General features: G+C 43.5%; 1 pseudogene; it reads left to right on the top strand.

The window, feature by feature from the left end:
• Positions 1–3053: 3053 nt before the first annotated feature.
• LOC147356411 (granulocyte-macrophage colony-stimulating factor receptor subunit alpha pseudogene) lies at positions 3054–4399 on the top strand (annotated as a pseudogene).
• The last annotated feature ends 14744 nt before the right edge of the window (positions 4400–19143 follow it).

The following is a 19143-nucleotide window of genomic DNA, read 5'->3' as shown; positions in this document are numbered from 1 at the left end:
TGCCCAATGGGCAGGCATGGGAAGCGTGCAGGCCAGAGAATGTCCTTGTTTAAGTTTCAGAGAGACATTCTGTCTGCAGAAGAGAAGTTGGGCCACAGCAGGGCAGAAGAGGGAGCAGGGAGGGCCTTTTGGCTGTTTTAGTCAGGGGATGGTAGCTTGGACCATGGTGATTTGCAAAGAGAGAAAGGCAGATGGGGGAAGATATGTTTCAGAAACAGAAGGAAAGGGGGTAAAGAAAGAATATTAGAACGGCTTCCAGGCTTACCCAGCAGGCAAGTGAGAGGATATATGAGCTATTTAGTGAGGCGGGAACAGTTGGAGGAGGAGTTCGTACAGTGGGTTGAACCACGTGCGCTCAGTCATGTCCAACTCTTTGTTACCCCACAGACTATAGACCGCCAGGCTCCTCTGTCCACGGTATTTCCCAGGCAAGAATACTGCAGTGGGTTGCCATTCCCTTCTCCAGGGGATCTTCCTGACCCAGGGATTGAACTTGGGTCTCCCACATTACAGGCGGTTTCTTTACTGCCTGAGCCACCAGGGAAGCCCAGATTGAACCGTATCCCCCCTCAATCCATGTCCACCGGGATCCATCAATGTGACCTTATTTGGGAATAGGATCTTTGCAGATGTACTAAAGTTATAAGACCATACTAGATTAGGGTGGGCCACATCTACATTGCAAACTGACACTAACTCAAGAGCAGGGCCCTCGGGCCACCCATGCCATGGTGATGGGCATGGACTCTCTGCAGCTGGGGTGGGCAGCCATCAGAGAACAAACCGGAAATGAATGCAACACGGTCAGACTTGCATTTGGACGGCTACATGCAAAGAACGTTTGAGTTCTTTTCATTTAATGCCTTCTCCGTTGACCTTCTTTTCTGATGTACTATGTGGGACCACAGATGGGCCCCAGATTCCTTTTTTTCCTACTGCGGCTTTAATTTTAGCACAACAGTCCCAACATTACTACTTAGCATTTGCCCCCAAATAACCCTTATCAGTCACCTAACACTTAATCACTTAACAGAGCATAAAATACCAGTTCCTGGGAGTCATGTTAAGTGTAGGAACTGGCTGAACCTTCACTGCACTGGTGGCTTCTCCCATGACTTTAAGCACTGCAATTTATAGGGTGATAAATAAAAAGGCATCAGCTTTTACCCACCATGGAATTAGACACGGTCCTCAGGCCAGGATTAGGGGCCAAACAACTCACTTAGAAACACAAGTGTACTGCGGCTGGGTGTATCCAGAGTCAAAGTGCTTCATAAAAGCGAGCAATTGCATACAGATACGCTCACCACCACCCAGATTCTCTGAAGATGAGCCTGCTGCTTAGCTTTAAAAAAAAAAAAAAAAAAAGGATATGTACTAAAAGATCCACTTTTAACAGCTTTTTTGGAGATATCATTCAATTGCCAAATTCACCCATTTACAGTATAGAACCCCACGGCTTTTCATAAATTTAGAGTTATGTGACCATCATCACTATCTAAGAGGTCACTTTTAAGAAGCTCAGAATTCAGAAAACAAGGAAGTCTTTGGGGGTATTTTGGACTGTGAGCTGTGAGCTCCTGAAAAACACACATCATTCCTCTAAAAAGTAAACGTGTGTGCACAGAAGTATTTTACACACAGCTTCAGCAGATTCTCCTCCATCCTCACCACCCAGAACTGGCTAAATCCTTAACCAAACCAGAGCACAGCCATATCTCTGAGATTCTGCAGGTCTGGTTCCTGATCACTGCCACAGAGTGAATATCAAAATAAATTGAGTCGCATGAATTTTCTGATTTCCTAGTAAATATAAAAGACATGTTTATGTTATACCATAGTCAAATAAGTATACAATAGCATGTTATCTAAAAAAAAACAATGTATATACCTTAATTAAAAAATAATATTGCTTAAAAAAATGCTACCCATCATCTGATCCTTCAGGGTGTTGTAATCTTTTTCACTAGTGGAAGGCTCGAAATACTATGAGAACCACCAAAATGTGACAGAGACCCAAAGTGAGCAAGTAATGTTGGAAAAATGATGCCCACAAACTTGCTCAATGCAGGGTTGCCACAAACCTTCCCTTTGTTTTAAAAAAAAAAAATCAGTACCTGCAAAGCACAGTAAAGTGAAGCTCAATAAAGAAAGGTGTCCCTATAAAGGGCAAAGTGGTGTCATGTTCATTGTCACGTGACATTGCCTTCCCATTCCCACAATAAGGAACTCCTTGAAGAAGAGTACTCAGACTTGAATGGGCCACCTTAGAATGGACTGGCCACAAGGTCTCCCTCCCCAGCCCCACATTTAAGCCCCAGTGCTTTCGCTTCAATGTCAACAGATTGCTCTTGGGTCAAGAACATAAAGAATATTCTCCATGGCCATCCTCACTAAACTGCTATCAGCCAAAGACATGCAGGTTATTTACTCCCCTGACATTGTAGTTGACCCAGTGGTACAGGAGCAAGTTGGGAGTCTAGACTCCAAGATTCTCAAACTTTTAGGATGCAGTAAACAGAATTCACTTGGGAGCCATGAGACACATTTCACCTATGGATCTTTAAGTACCAGACACAGAGCCTACCACACATTCTGGCTAGTAAACAAAGAGAATTTATTGGAAAGGACTTGGGAATTTGCAGAACTCATACAAAGATAGGGAGACCTGGAATGGAAATCAGCAGCATGGTGGGCTTGCCCCATGTTGGCTGTCTATAGACTCCAACTTCCTTTCTTATTCTGGGGAAATTCCCATCATCTGTGGTACATTGTCTCAGTCTTGAACTACAGAAGCCCAAAGGAGGGTCTTTCTTTTTCTCCCTCAGCCCCTGGCAATCAGAAGGCAGGCAAGTGATCCAAGGTTGGACAACCCCACCCTCCTAACAGGGACTGAATCTGGAAAGAATAGTAGAGACAATTAAGAACAATTCCAGAGGAGCTATAGAGGAAGGGAAACTGAAAGCTGAACTAGGCAGTGTAGGTGGGAGGAGAGAGGAGGCAGAGATATGAGCCTGGGGGAGGGTGCGGTCTAACACCCAGGAGACCCAGACTGTGGAGGGATGACTGGAGCCAAGAATGTCTCCTGGGGGCAGCTCAAAGGTAGCACAGCCTTTCTCATGAGGCTCCCATGGAGCGGCCATCCAGCACCAGACTAAGTCTTGCCTCTCCATCTCCCAGGCATGCATCAGGATCTGAAGCACTTTCATGACTTCTGGGCAGCCCGCGGGTCCCCTGGGTCCATGCTGCTGGACCCTGCACTCCTACTGACCCAGGAGCACCAGAATCTTCCAATCCTGGAAATGAACTGCAGTCTAAATGTGAAGTTTGACCCAAAGACAATAAAACTAATTTGGAACTACAAGAAAAATGCTACCTATGGGAAATATGTGTTGATTCACAAGGAGAAGGGGCAAATTAAGAAAAAACTCAAAGACAAGGAATATCAGTGCACCTTTCCAGACTGTTCTCTCCACAGGTGAGTCACGCCCCCTGTTGAAGTAAATATCAACCAAAGACTGCTTTCAGAAATGCTGGTCTACACTAACACAGAGGCACGGCTGCCCAAAAGTTCTCCTGTCTTATCTACAATGCGGATTTCATGAAATGCCCCTGGGTCAAAAGCCAAGCAGGCCCCAATGATGTCTAATATTTCTTGTATACACGAGACTCAAAGAAAAAAAAAAATCGAAAGAGAATGTCCTCATTACCTGAAAGACTCGGGGACCCATGTGGGATGTCACCTCTGAGACCTCTCAGGATTAACTTTGTACAGTTACTTCCTGGTTAATGGTACCAGCCAAGAAACAAGAATCCAATTCTCCGATTCAGTTCTGCTGTTAAAGGAAACAGAGCAGTACAACCCACCTGACAATATCACTATCCACTGCAATGAATCACACTGCCTCAGCTGGTGGGAAAAGCCCAGGACAGACACAGTCCAACAGGGGATTCTGGCACCGGCTGGACATTCAGAGACAGCATGATACCAGCAGCAGTAGAAATCAACTGATTGTGACTTGGGGAATAGATACAACTTCCTGAAACCAGGGTTCAAAGCAAAACTTACTGTGAAGATAAGGGCAGCAGACGCCCAGAAAATCCAGTGGGGTGCCTGGAGCCAGCCCACTGAGTTTGGCTCTGAAGAACCAGAATCCAACTGGGTGCATGTCTACATACTGGTTGTCCTGGGGACTCTTGTCTGTGGCCTGAACCTCAGCTGCCTTTTCCAAAGGTTCCTAGGGATGCACAGGTTATTCCTGCTGGTTCCACAGATCAAAGACAAATTGAACAATAACCATCAAATTGACCATGAGATCCTCTGGGAGACATTGACACATGAAACAAGGAAGAGGTCTTAACTGTGGAAGAAGTCGCAGAAGCCCCAGGGAAACTGTGAATTCTGGGCGTCTCCATACCCAGAACTTTCTAGAAGTTGTTTGTTAGGTTTTAAAAAAAACTTTTTTTAATGTTTCTTAAATGTTTTGTTTACTGCTTCAAATGTAGCTTTTGAAAAGTTTTGTGAGCATTTTTATAGCATTCTATTTTTTCTTACGGTGCTTCCCAGGAGGCTCAGTGGTAAAGAACCTGCCTGCCAATGCAAGAGATACAGATTCCATCCCTGGGTCTGGAAGATCCCTTGGAGAAGGGAATGGCAACCCACTCTAGTATTCTTGCCTGGAGAATCCCATGGACAGAGGAACCTGGTGGGCTACAGTTCATGGGGTTGCAGAGTCGGACACAACTTAGTGATTAAACAACAAATAGGAGGAGGGGGGTGGGGAAGAGGGATGGGTAACCTGATGACACAGCAGCATATCTTACTCAGCAGCTGCCAATATGCTCTGGTGGACTGTTTCTACTGAAATATTATTTTCATGCTTCTTCTTCCTTAACCCTACAAACAGCCTTGGTCCACGCCCATGTTCCAAGTCTGGTTCTCCAGCCTCCCACCAATGTTAAGGTGCCTTATCCTTCCAAGAGCTATCTTGCAACCAAAACTCTAATTGGTACAAGAACATATAAGACATCTGCAGGGACCTGGAAGCAAAACCTGGGAGAGCCTTCTCAAGGCCCAAGTGTCTGCTCAAGGAACACCAGCTGAGATGTATGACTGCCAACCATTTTTTTTTCCTGGTGCTTTTTTTCACTCTCTCAGAATTCAAAGTCTCAGACAAGGGCATCTGATAGGCAAAGCTTGGGTCCCCATCAGCGACTAAACATTCTGCAGACAACTGACTCAACCTGTCCTAACTAAACCACTCAGGTGGGGAAGATGTGCCCTCAGAGCATCAAGGCTTCATCAGACGAGAAATGGATGCTGAGCTAGAAAAAATGCTGGGTTCTACTCCATACCATGAAGATTCACCATCTGAAAGACTGTGAAGCCATCATTTTCAAATCACTGTGGACAGTAAGTGCAGCCACGAAAATCAAAAATGCTTGCTCCTTGGAAGGAAAGCTGTGACAAACCTAGACAGAGTAATAAAAGGCAGAGACATCACTTTGCCGACAAAGGTCCATCTATTCAAAGCTATGGTTTTTCCAGTAGTCATGTACAGATGTGAGAATTGGACCATAAAGAAGGCTGAGCACCAAAGAACTGATGCTTTTGAATTGTGGTGCTGGAGAAGACTCTCGAGAGTCCCTTGGACTGCAAGGAGACCAATCTTAAAGGAAATCAACCCTGAATATTTATTGGAAGGATTGCTGCTGAAGCTGAAGCTCCAATACTTTGGCCACCTGATGTGAAGAACAGACTCACTGGAAAAGACCCTGATGTTGGGAAAAGGAAGACAGCCAAAGGAGAAGGGAATGACAGAGGATGAGATGGTTAGACAGCATCACTGACTCAATAGACATGAGTCAGAGCAAACTCCAGAAGATAGTGAAGGACAGAGGAAGCTGGTGTGCTGTAGTCTACAGGGCTGAAGAGAGTCAGAAATGATTTAGCGACTGAACAACAACAACACAGGCTCCAAGAACTGAGAGGTGCTATTTCCTCCAGGTGTCTCTGGATTGAACGTATGTTTATATAACTACAGGGTGTAAAAACTGATCTCACATGTGAAAAGGACTCCAGACATCCATTGCATCCTTTGCTAGAAACACGTTCCCAGGGATCCGGTTGGAAAACACAAAACCTAGAAGAGGTAGAATTCCCTAATCCATCCCTGCCTCATCTTTTATTTCTCCCAGATCAGAACTTTTCACTCTTCCTCTAACATAGAGTGGGGCCTTCTCCATAGAGATGACACATGACTTGCTACCAGACACTGTGCAAAGCTGTTTTCTAAATGCCTGTCATTTCTTCTTTTTCAAGACATCTTCACTTATTTGCTTAGCTTGGAATTGTAAGGATGAGGTGTTTCCTTCTGGTTAAAGTAGTAGTTTAAACGTGAGAGATTAAACATGCATTTATGTCGGTTCCTTCCCAAAACTCCAATAGAATTATAAAGTAATTTATTTTTAATGTAGAAACCCACAGGGGCAGAGGAAGGATGTGATAGAAGACAAAAAATATCAACACACTTCAGAAGCAGGAAGAATGATGTACAAAGATAATTATCTGTCTTAAGGCAGGGAAAGCTGAAAATGGGGTGCCTGCAGTGTAGGTAGTGGGCAGGAGTGTAGCCTGCAGTGTAGGTTACAATCCAGCCATGGAAATCCAGAAAGCCTCAGGTACTGGAGGTACAAGGCTTCTCTGAAAGGAGGGCTGGGAAACAGGGAGCTGGGCTGGAAGTCTGTAAGAAACACTTTGATTGCCCCCACTCCTTTCTGTTATGCAGAAGAAAATGTCAAGTACATTCCCAGGAGCAGTTTAACCACAAAGTCCCTGGACTCATGAATGTCAATCACAGCTAAGGGTGAGAACAAAGAATGTAATGAAAACAGGGAGGTTAAGAGAAACTCTGTACAAGGGGACTTTGCAGTGGTCCAGTGGCTCAGGCTCCATGTTCCCAATGCATGGGGCCTGGGTTCCATCCCTGATTGGGGAACTAGATCCCACGTGCTGAAACTAATGATACTACAGACAGCTCAGTTCAGTCATTCAGTGGTGTCCAACTCTGCGACCCCACGGACTGCAGCACGCCAGGCCTCCCTATCTGTCACCAACTCCCAGAGCTTACTCAAACTCATGGCCATCGAGTCGGTGATGCCATCCAACCATCTCATCCTCTGTCGTCCCCTTCTCTTCCCACCTTCAATCTTTCCCAGCATCAGGGTCTTTTCCAATGAGTCAGTTCTTCACATCAGGTGGCCAAAGTATTGGAGTTTCAGCTTCAGTATCAGTCCTTTCAATGAACATTCAGGACTGATTTCCTTTAGGATTGACTGGTTTGATCTCCTTGCAGTCCCTTGGAGTTTTCTCCAACACCACAGTTCAAAAGCATCAATTCTTGAGCGCTCAGCTTTCTTTATGGTCCGGTTCTCACATCCATTCATGACTACTGAAAAAACCATAGCTTTGACTAGACAGATGTGCCACAACTAAAAGATCCCACAGGCCGCAACTAAGACCCGCTGCAGCCAAATAGATAAAGAGATGGAGCCCTCCCGGCCAGGGAGGCCTGGAACCAAAGCGTGCACGACCTCCAGGTGATGGAGGAGAATGTCTATGACACCATTGCGCTCCCGGAGGCGCCTTCCCGGGACTTCAAGGGCAGCAGCCCGAAGCGTCCTGCAAGGAGCACCTTCCTGGGCTTGGAGACCGACTTGGGGTGCTGTGATAGTGTGCGGGCCTCTGCTTCCCAGGACAGCCTCCAGTTCAGTGAGGACGAGGCGCCCTACGCCCCAGGCCCCTCCGATAACGATTATCTGAGTTTGCTCTATAACTCCTTCGGCTGCAACTTGGCCCCAGCGGATCGGTCCATCTCTGATAAACTGTCTGAAGAAGTAGATGAAATCTGGAATGACTTGGAAAATTACATCAAGAAAAACGAAGTCAAAGCCAGAGACCGGCTCCTGGCCGCGTTTCCGGTTAGCAAAGATGACCTGCAGGAGCGGCCGCTGGCGGGCAGCGCCCCGGAGCTGAGCTCGCGCTCCCCGCTCTCGCTGCCCGCGGGCTGGGCTCTACTCCCGCCGCCCGGAGACAGGCCCGGGCCGGCCCCCTGCGCCCTGGACCGAGCCCCGGCCGCCGAAGACAGCTCCTGCCTGAGTCTCCACCAGCTGTCGCTGGCCAGTGACCTGCCGCCCACAGAGAGTCCCTATGATGTGGCCGGCGGCAGCCTGTCCCCAGCGGACCTAGAGAACCCTGAGCCTAGGCTGGACAATGTAGACAAGACCAGGAGCAGGGTTTTCCTGATGGCCAAGCAGTACAGTCAGAAGATCAAGAAGGCAAATCAGCTGCTAAAGGTGAAAAACCCAGAGCTGGAACAGACGCTCAGTAGCCAGCCGCAGAAGCCCGTGCCCAAGGACCTGGCGGCCATCCTAGAAGAGAAGAGGCAGGGCGGGCCCGCCATCGGTAGGTCCAAGCAGCCCTTCTCTTTCCGAGGACCGGCAGAGTGCCGCGCTCAGGTTCTAAATGCCCCTAGCGCTGTGAGGATGCTGCCACCCCGATGTTCATTATCACAGCGAGACCACAGGCTCACTGACACGCAGAGGAAGCACCCACTCCATCACACCAGTGGGTCTGGAGGGTTTCCTGGTGTCTGTGACGTCATCACTCCAGATATACTGTTTGAAGCAGCTTTGTCTAATTTAATCTAAGGTTGAAAAATAGCCTTCAGTTTCACTGGTGGCATCTACAGCTTTTTCCCTGTGCATCAGTGTGTTAGAAGGAGTGGCTGGGTAGCAGAGTGAAGAGTTTAAGGTTTGGACACACACGGAATAGGATTGCTTTTTGCTCCAGAATCCCAACAATAATGCCTACTCATCCTAACGAAGACAAAAAGGAATCCCTTCTGCAGTTTTTTAAAACCTGTTCATACTAACCCAGCTGTTTTTCATTTGTTACTTTTTCTTTTTTTAATAGCTGCTATAATTCATCTGATACTATGTCATTTGGTATTCTCAGGTATGCTTCCAAGGAATTTAATTCTTTTAGTCAAGCCTCCTTTGGGGACAGAACTAAACCAGGATCACAGGTGTGATATTGGTACCATTAGGGTTGAAAGAATGAGATAATCATGTTTGACTTTTTCTCTATTATAAAGAAGTACAGGGAATTCCCTGGTGGTCCTGTGGTTAGGACTTGACACTCTTACCACAGGGTCCCAAATCCAATCCCTGGTCAGGGAACTAAAATCCTGCTCGCCTCAGGACATGGGAAAAAATATACATATCCCCTGGCTAAATTACACAGGGTTCTCGGTGGAACCCGGGCATCTATGTGAATAAAGCTCAGGATTGTCATGGAAAGAAAAAAACCTGAGGGTGCTGTCACCTGAGGAGTTTTTCACCTCCAGATTCAGAGAGATTTCTGGGGTTAGGCTCAGGAATCTGAGTTTTGTAAACTGTGGACTTTTCATCCTATTTTAGGAATCCCTGTCATAGAACTTCTGACTAAGAACTGCCTCTGTATCAAATGAGAGGAGACAGTTCTCCAATTAGAAGTAAAAACCAGATGGCTCACTATCTGGGCATGTCTTGTTAATTGGCTTGATGGCAACATGGCTCATCTGGCCAGCTTGATGCCACCGACTTCCTGTCTTTGGGACTGCTTTCTTATGTGGGAACCAGAGAAGAAGCAGCAGGTATCTGAGTCCTAAGTGAACTCAACAAGTTGCATGACCAAAATCTGTAAGGAAAAAAATTTTTAAGTTTGGGAATGTTTAAGAATTTTCATACAGTAAGATTTCTTAACATTTAGGGATGTTAAGCCCTGGAAATGTGACCTGAAGGATTTTACAAACTCTTTGACTTGTTCTTCTTTTTAAGTAAAATAAAGGTTAAAAGTTTTGTTTATAAAAAATAAATAAATAAACATTTAAATAAATAAATCTGCATGTGGTATCTCTCCACTCAGCTCTCACTGCTGGCAATTTGATCACCCTGACACATCCTCTTCCTGGGATTTTCCTTAGAAAACTAGTAATCACAAAGGAAAAACCTATAGACAGAAGCACTCAAGAGTCCCTGCAGAACCCCTTCCAAAAACTGTGAAAGGCCAACAAGTAGACAGACGTCCCCCCATGCAGGTAGAGCTTCCAGCCATCTGGAGAGCATCACTCGATTATGACAAGACTGCTCAGAAGCTCTGATCCTTGAGGCAGGACTCTGGTCCCCAACCACAGTGGGCTCTGGAGCCAAAGGCCTGAGTTCCAATCCCAGCCTGGCCCCTTGTCAGCTGTGAGACTCGGACAAATGACTTTTAGGTCGCTTCACAATACCTACCTCCCAGGTGGAGGATTCAGGAAGAGAACTCTTGTACAACTATTTGGAACAGTGCCTGGAATATGAAAGAACTACATAATGTCTAAATAAACTTGAGACAGCAGTTCTGTAGAAACTCAATGTGTTATGTATGGTTGCAAAAAAATGTTAATAAGAGATGATTTTGTACCCATGAAATTATGGGTACTTATGCAGAGGAACAGAAAAAGTGTGTAGCTCTTAAGAATTTGAAGTGACTAAAGTAGAAAACAAATAGGTGAGCAGTAGTACTAATAATGGCACCCCACTCCAGTACTCTTGCCTGGAAAATCCCACGGATGGAGGGGTCTGGTAGGCTGCAGTCCATGCGGTCGCTAAGAGTCGGACACGAGTGAGTGACTTCACTTTCACGTTTCACTTTCATGCATTGGAGGAGGAAATGGCAACCCACTCCAGTGTTCTTGCCTGGAGAATCCCAGAGACAGGGGAGCTTGGTGGGCTGCTGTCTATGGGGTCACACAGAGTCGGACACGACTGAAGCGATTTGCAGCAGCAGTACTAATAAAGTAACGGAAAATATAGAAGAATCAAGATCAAAATTTTTCATAAAAAGAAAACTAGATATTTAATCCAGGAACTAAACGTTAAAACAATAGAAGTTCTGGAAAGAGGAAAAAAATATTTTTTAAATTTTTAAATAATTTTTTTAATAGGAAACTTTCAGGACTTCCCTGGTGGTCCAGTGGTTAAGACTTTGCCTTCCAATGCAGGGGGTGTGGGTTCAATCCCTGGTCAGGGAGCTAAGATCTCACATGCCTCAAGGCCAGAAAATCAGAACATTAACAACAGAAGTGATATTATAAGAAGTTCAATGAAGATTTTAACAAAAGGAGTCCATATCAAAAAAAAAAAAAAAGGAAAGTTTCAAGCTCCCAACAGAGTACCCACCAGGTAAACAAAGGAAAAGGGGAGCCAGGCCTAGAAGCACTGTGCCATTTCTGAATATTAGGGATAAAGATCAGATAAAATTCTGAAAAACAGGTATTAAAAATCAGAATAGCGTCAAGTAACTTGATACAGGATCAAGCATCAGGTACATGAAGAGGTGCTCAAACCACTACTCATCAGGAACATGTAAATCAAAACCACGAGGAGATATTACTTCATGCCTATTAGAATCAGTTCAGTCACTCAGTGAGTCCAGCTTCTTGTGACCCCGTGGACTGCAGCACACCAGGCTTTCCTGTCCATCGCCAACTCCTGGAGCTTGCTCAAACTCGTGTCCATCGAGTCAGTGATGCCATCCAACCACCTCATCCTCTGTCGTCCCCTTCCTCCGTCCACCTTCAATCTTTCCCAGTGAGTCAGTTCTTCACATCAGGTGGCCAAAATACTGGAGTTTCAGCTTCAGCACCAGTCCTTCAATGAATATTCAGGACTGATTTCATTAAAGATTGACTGGGTGGATCTCCTTGCAGTCCAATGGACTCTCAAGAGTCTTCTCCAACACCACAGTTCAAAAGCATCAATTCTTGAGCGCTCAGCTTTCTTTATGGTCCAACTCTCACATCCATACATGACTACTGGAAAAACCAAAGCTTTAACTAGATGGACCTTTGTTGGCAAAGTAATGCTTTTGTTTTTTAATATGCTATCTAGGTTGGTCGTAGCTCTTCTTCCAAGGAGCAAGCGTCATTTAATTTCCTGGCTGCAGTCACTATCTGCAGTGATTTTGGAGCCCCCTCAAAAAAAGTCTGTCACTGTTTCCATTGTTTCCCCATCTATTTGCCATGAAGTGATGGGACCAGAGGCCATGATCTTAGTTTTCCGAATGTTGAGTTTTAAGCCAACTGTATGATTGCAGTTACATGTAGAATCTGAAAAAGGTGAAATCACAGACACAGAGAACAGACTGATGGTGCCAGAGGTGAAGGGTGAGCAAAATGGGTGAGAGTGAAAGTAAAAGTGAAGTCGCTCAGTCGTGTCCGAGTCTTTGCAACCCCATGGACTGTAGCCCACCAGGCTCCTCCATCCATGGGATTCTCCAGCCAAGAATACTAGAGTGGGTTGCCATTTACTTCTCCAGGGGATCTTCCCGACCCAGGGATCCTACCTGGGTCTCCTGCATTGTAGGCAGATGCTTTACCGTCTGAGCCGCCAGGTAAAGGTGGTTAAAAGGTTAAAAACTTCCGGGTATAAGATATATAAGTTTGCAGGATATAATGTACACTATGGTGGACTGCAAGGAGGTCCAACAAGTCCATCCTAAAGGAGATCAGTCCTGGGTGTTCACTGGAAGGACTGATGCTGAAGCTGAAACTCCAATATTTTGGCCACCTCATGCACAGAGTTGACTCATTGGAAAAGACCCTGATGCTGGGAGGGATTGGGGGCAAGAGGAGAAGGAGATGACAGAGGATGAGATGGCTGGATGGCATCACCGACTCAATGGACATGAGTTTGAGTGAACTCCGGGAGTTGGTGATGGACAGGGAGGCCTGGCATGCTGCAATTCATGGGGCCTCAAAGAGTCGGACACAACTGAGTGACTGAACTGACTGACTGAACTGATAGTGACTACAGTTGATAATACTGTTGATAATACTATATCATATTGAAAGCTGCTGAGAAAGTAAATCAAAGTTCTCATCACAAGAAAAGTTTTTTATCATTATGCGAGGTGATAACATTAACTAAATTGATTGTGGTAACCATTTTGCAATATATATATTTCCAAATATATATGTGTGCATGCTAAGTCGCTTCAGTCATGTCTGACTATGTGCAACCCTATGGAATGTAGCCCACCAGCCTCCGTTGTCCATGGGATTCTCCAGGCAAGAATACTGGAGTGGGTCGCCATGCCCTCCTGCAGGGGATCTTCCTGACCCAGGGATTGAACCCCCATCTACTATGTCTCCTGCACCGGCAGTCAAGTTCTTTACCACTTGTGCCACTTGGGAAGCCCCTCCAAATATATGTATATATTGCCAAATAACCCATGTCTTTTACCTCTCCTGCATTGCAGGTAGATTCTTTACCACTAGCGCCACTTAGGAAGCCCAAATATTTGTGTGTGTGTGTGTATGAAAGTGAAAGTGTTAGTTGCTCAGTGGTGTCCGACTCTTTGTGACCCCATGAATTGTAGCCTGCCAGGTTCCTCTGTCCTTGGGATTCTCCAGACTAGAATACTGGCATGGGTTGCCATTTCCTTCTCCAGGGGATCTTCCTGACCCAGGGATTGAACCCAGGTCTCTTGCATTGCAGACAGATTCTTTAGCCTCTGAGCCACCAGGAAAGCCCCATATAAATATACATAAGGAATTCCCTGGTGCACTGCTACAGCCTGGGTTCAATCCCTGGTCAAGGAATTAAGATCCTACAAGCCACATAGTGCTGCTGCTGCTGCTGCTAAGTCGCTTCAGTCGTGTCCAACTCTGTGCGACCCCATAGACAGCAGCCCACCAGGCTCCCCCGTCCCTGGGATTCTCCAGGCAATAACACTGGAGTGGGTTGCCATGTCCTTCTCCAATATGTGAAAGTGAAAAGTGAAAGTGAAGTCACTCAGTTGTGTCCAACTCTTAGTGACCCCATGGACTGCAGCCCACCAGGCTCCTCCATCCGTGGGATTTTCCAGACAAGAGTACTGGAGTGGGGTGCCATTGCTTCAGGTTACATGTGCTTTAATTTGCAGCCATATATAAATAAATAAATATCATACAGATAGAATCATGTTGTATACCTAAAACTAAAACAATGTTATATGTCAATAAAACTGAAAAAAATAAACCTCAACACATGTAAGAGAACTGAAATCATATGTCGTGTATTCTCTGACCAAATGGATTCAAACCAGAAATCAGTGATAGGAGATAACAGAATTCCAAGGACTTGGAAATTACGCAGCACATTTCTAAATAACTCATGGGTCAAGGAGTAAGTCTCAAGAGAAATCAAAAATATATTAAATTGAATGAAAATGAAAATACAACCTATCAAAGTTTCTGGGACACAGCTATCACTGAGAGGGAAATTTATAGCACTAAATACATACGTTGGAAAAGAAGAAAAGTTTATAATCAGTGATCTAAGTTCCCAGCTCAAAAACCTAGAAAAAGAAGAACAAACTAAGCCAGAAAGAACAAAAGCAGAGGGAAGGAGACACTAAGGAACAGAAATCAATGAAACTGAAGAGAAAAACAGTATGGAAAACTGATGCAACAAACAGGTTGTTCTTAGAAAAGATGGATAAAATTGATAAACTTCCATCAAGACAGACAAAGAAGAAAATAAAAACAGTATCAGGAATGAGATGGGGATCAAAAGGTTAATAAGGGACAACTGTATACACATAAATTTGACAACTTCAAGAAACAGATTCACTTCATTTAAAAACACAAATTATAACAACTCACCCAATATGAAATAGGTAATTTGAATAATTCTGTAGCTATTAAGGAAATTGAATTTATAATGCAAAAACTCCTGAAGAAAGAGATTCCCAGGTCCAAATGGTTTTGCTCGAGAATTACGCCAAATATTTAGAGAAGAATGAATTTCAATGTTATACAAAGAATAAAAAGCATTCAGATAAGAGGAAATAAAATGGTCTCTATCTGCAGATGAAGATTGTCTATACAAAAAATTCCAAGGAATCTGCCCAAAACTCTTAGACTAGTGAGCTTATCAATCACAAGATACAAGATCTACACACACAAATCAATTATATTTCTTATACTTGTAAGGAACACATGAAAAAAGTTAAAATATACAATACTATTTTACAATCATTCAAAACAAAATATTAGATAAAATCTAACGATTCATGTTCAGAGCTTTCATGCTGAAAACTACACAATAGTTAGTGTAGTTAACTAACAGATAAAAGCAATCAAAGGATATCTAAATAAATGGAGAGACATATGTTCATAATTGGAATATTCAGCACAGTAAAAATGTCAAGCCTCTCCAGATGGATATATAGGTTTAAAATAATTCATATTAAAGTTTCAGCAACGTTTTTTTTGTAGGTATAGACAAGATTATTCTCAAATTCTAAAATTATATGGAAAGGCAAAGGAACTATAATAGATAAACAATTTGAGGGGGGAAGCATAAAGCTAGAGGAATTAGTCTCTACCTAATTTCAAAACTAATTGTAATTAGTTGCAATTAATCAAAATTGGATATTGGCACACAGTCAATTGCCCATATGAAGACAAGAAAAAGATAACACATAGACTGATGGAACAGAGAATCCAGAAATAGGCTTACTCTCACAAATATGCCCGATTGATTTTTGATAAGATGCAAAAGCCATTCAGTGGAGGAAATCACAGCATTTTTTAATAAACATGCTAAAGGAAGTGGATATTCAAAGGAGGGGGTGAACACCCTTGGCCTAACTCTCACATATTATATAAAAATTAATTCAAAGATTATCCTGGTGGTCCTGTGGCTAAGACCCCATGCTTCCAATGCAGGGGGCACAGGTTTGATCCTCCTGGTTGGGAAAGTTCCACATGCCACGTGGTGAGGCCAAAAAAAAAAAAAAAATTAATTCAAAATGGATCACCAGCTTAAATGTAAAATATGAAACTATGAAACTTTTAATAAAGAAAATATGTTTTAACATAGTCAATAATAACATAATATCTGTGTATGGTGACAGATGGTAACTAGACTTATTGTGATCATTTTGTACTGTTTAGAAATATTGAATTACTATGTTATGTACCAGAAATTAACATACAGTTGTAGGTCAACTATGCTTCAAAAACAAAATCATAGAAGAAGAGATCAGGTTTGTGGTAACCAGAGGCAGGGGTGAGGAGAGGAGGCATTGGGTGAAAGTGGTCAAAAGGTACAGACTTAATAAGTCAGTAGTAGGGATGTGATGTACAACATGACTAAGATAATAAACACTGTTGTATATTATGGGGTTCCCAGGCGGTGTTAGTGGTAAAGAACCCACCTGCCAATAAAGGAGACCTGAGACTTGGGTTCAATCCCTGGGCTGGGAAGATGCCTTGGAGGAGGAAATGGCAACCCACTCCAGTATTCTTGCTTGGAAAATCCCATGGTCAGAGAAGCCTGGCCAGCTACAGTCCAGAGGGTCACAAAGAGTCGGACATGACTGAAGCAACTTTGCATGCATGCACGTTGTATATTATATAAGAAAGTTAACAGAGTAAATTCCAAGAGTTCTCATCACACACACACAAACTTTAAATTTTATATCTATATGAGATAATGGATGTTCACTAAACTTATTGTGGTCATCATGATGTATATAAATCAAATCACTATGCTGCACACCTTAAATTTCTATAGTGCTATATTTCAATTTATCTCAATAAAATTGGGAGGAAAATAAAAATTAAGAAAGCAGGAGAAATTCTTAGAATCTAGGGCAAAGAGATTTGATATCAAATTCATGATCCATGAAAGGATAAATTGGTAAGTTGAATTTCATCAAAATTAGAAACTTTCATTTTGTGAAAATCTCTGTTAATGGGACAAAAAGACAAGCTTCAGACTAGAAGAAAATATTTGCAAATACAAATTCAACAAAGGACTACAGTCTAGAGTTTATAAAAAAACTCTCAAAACTCAATAGCAAAAACCAAACAATCCAGTTAGAACCTGGACAAAGACAGGAGCAGACATTTCAAAGAGGATATACAGATAGCAAATAAACACATGAAAAGATTTGGATCCATAGCCATCAGGGAAATGCAAATCAAAGCCACAATGACAATAAATAGTGACAACACCAAATACCATTCAAAGACGCAGAGAAAGTGAGTCACTCCTACACTGGGAAACACAGAATAGTCCAGGCACTTTGGAAGACAGTTTGGCAATTCCTTAACAACAAAAGTAGGCCAGGAACTCAACAGTTGCACTCCCAAGAATTTACCCCAAAGAAATGAAAACCACATTCACATAAATACCTGTACACAACAGTTTCTAGGAGCATTATTCATCATAGTCCCCAAACTGGACATAACCCAGATGCATTTCAATGTGTGAATGGTTCTACAAACGGTGATCTACCCATACCATGAAATCCTATTCAGCAGTAAGAAGGAACAAACTACTGATTCACCCAACAAGCTGGATGAATCTCCAGAGAACTAAGCTGGATGAAAAAAGCTGATCCTCAATGGGTATATACTGTAAATAAATGAGTATATAAATGACTCCATTTATAGAACATTCTTGAAATGACAGAGATGGAAAACAAGGTCATTCTCTGGGCTGTGTAATTGTTGCAGGGAAGGGCCAATTCTGACTCCATGTTAGATCTGTTTCTTTTACTCTAACTTTGCTTCCCAAAGCAAAGTTCACTAAAAGGATACTGTTTGTACTCAATGGTCTGCCTCAGGGAATGCTGCCCCATAGCCTGAATATTAAACCAAAGTGCCTTTGTTGATGAGCCTGTTCACTTGTGGATGGCTACAAGAAGGAAGATTAACACATCCCCTCCCCAGGGTTTGCCATTCTAGGAGATATTTGCAAGGTTAATAGCCTTTTTACTTTATTTCCTCATCTCCCACAATCTCTGTTCTATAAAAGACCCTGGCATCCTGACCCTGATAAGATGGTTTCTTTTGAGACATTAGTCTGCCATCTTCTCAGTCTGCCAGCTTTCTGGATAAAGTTGTATTTCTTGCCTCAACATCACATCTCGGATTTATTGGCCTTTCGTGCAGTGAGCAGAGCAAGCCTGGACTTGGTAATATAAATATTACACCATAGTTACCACTGAGGGAAATTAGGCAAAAGATACTTGGAGTCTTTGTATTATTTTCCTACAACTACACATGACTCAGCAATTAATCTCAAAATAAAGTTTAAAATGAACTGAACCCCATGGGACTTCCTTGGTGATTCAATGGTTAAGATTCTGTGCTTCCAATGCAGGGAGCCAAGGGGCCCCAGTTCAATCACTGGTCAGGGAACCAAGATCCCACAAGCTGCAAGGCATGGCCAAAAAACTTAACAACAAATACAAGGAGGTCATCACTATGAAAGCCAGGACAATGGTTACTTTTGGAGGGAAAGAGGGCATCTGGGATTGGGACTGGGTGACTGGCAAAGTTCCGTTCCTGTCCTGGATGGTAGTTAGGGGGGAATTTATATTATTCACCAAACTGTACGTTGTTCTGTGTGATTTTTTTTTTTGTATTTGTGTTTTGTTTTACAGTAAATTTTAATAATAAAAGATAACAGCTTCTCTGTCTGGTTGCTGATCCAGAAGTTACCAAATGTGGGAGAAGTGGCCTAGCCAATCTGCTATCAACAGGCAATGGGAACAAATAATAAGCACGTATCATCAGCCATGAGTGGCTTCCCAAGTGGCTCAGTGGTAAAGAAATTGCCTGCCAATACAGGAGACGCAAGAGATGTGTGTTTGATACCTGGATCAGGAAGATCCCTTGGAGTAGGAAATGACAACCCACTACAGTATTTTTGCCTGGAAAATCCCATGGACTGAGAAGCCTGGTGGGCTACAGTCCATAGGGTTACAAAGAGTCGGACATGACTAAGCAACGGGATACGGCAAGCATCAGCCACTAAGGGTTTGTTTGTTGTGCTTAGTCGCTCAGTCATGTCCGACTCTTTGTGACCCCACGGACTGTAGCCTGACCACAGGGATTCTCCAGGCAAGAATACTAGAGTGAGTTGCCATCCCCTCATCCAGGGGATCTTCCCAACCCAGGGATTGAACCCATGTCTCCTGCTTTGCAGGCAGATTGTTCACCATCTGAGCCACCAAAGAAGCCCAAGGGTTTATTTGTTACCACAACATAAATAACCCCG

Source organism: Bos grunniens, chromosome 16, assembly GCF_055505025.1.
Source record: "Bos grunniens cultivar Pamir isolate PY7600 chromosome 16, Bosgru_T2T1.0, whole genome shotgun sequence".
In the NCBI taxonomy this organism is placed as follows: Eukaryota; Metazoa; Chordata; class Mammalia; order Artiodactyla; family Bovidae; genus Bos; species Bos grunniens.
The sequence above is the reverse complement of the archived record's forward strand: the minus strand, read 5'-3'. Positions and strand labels throughout refer to the sequence as shown.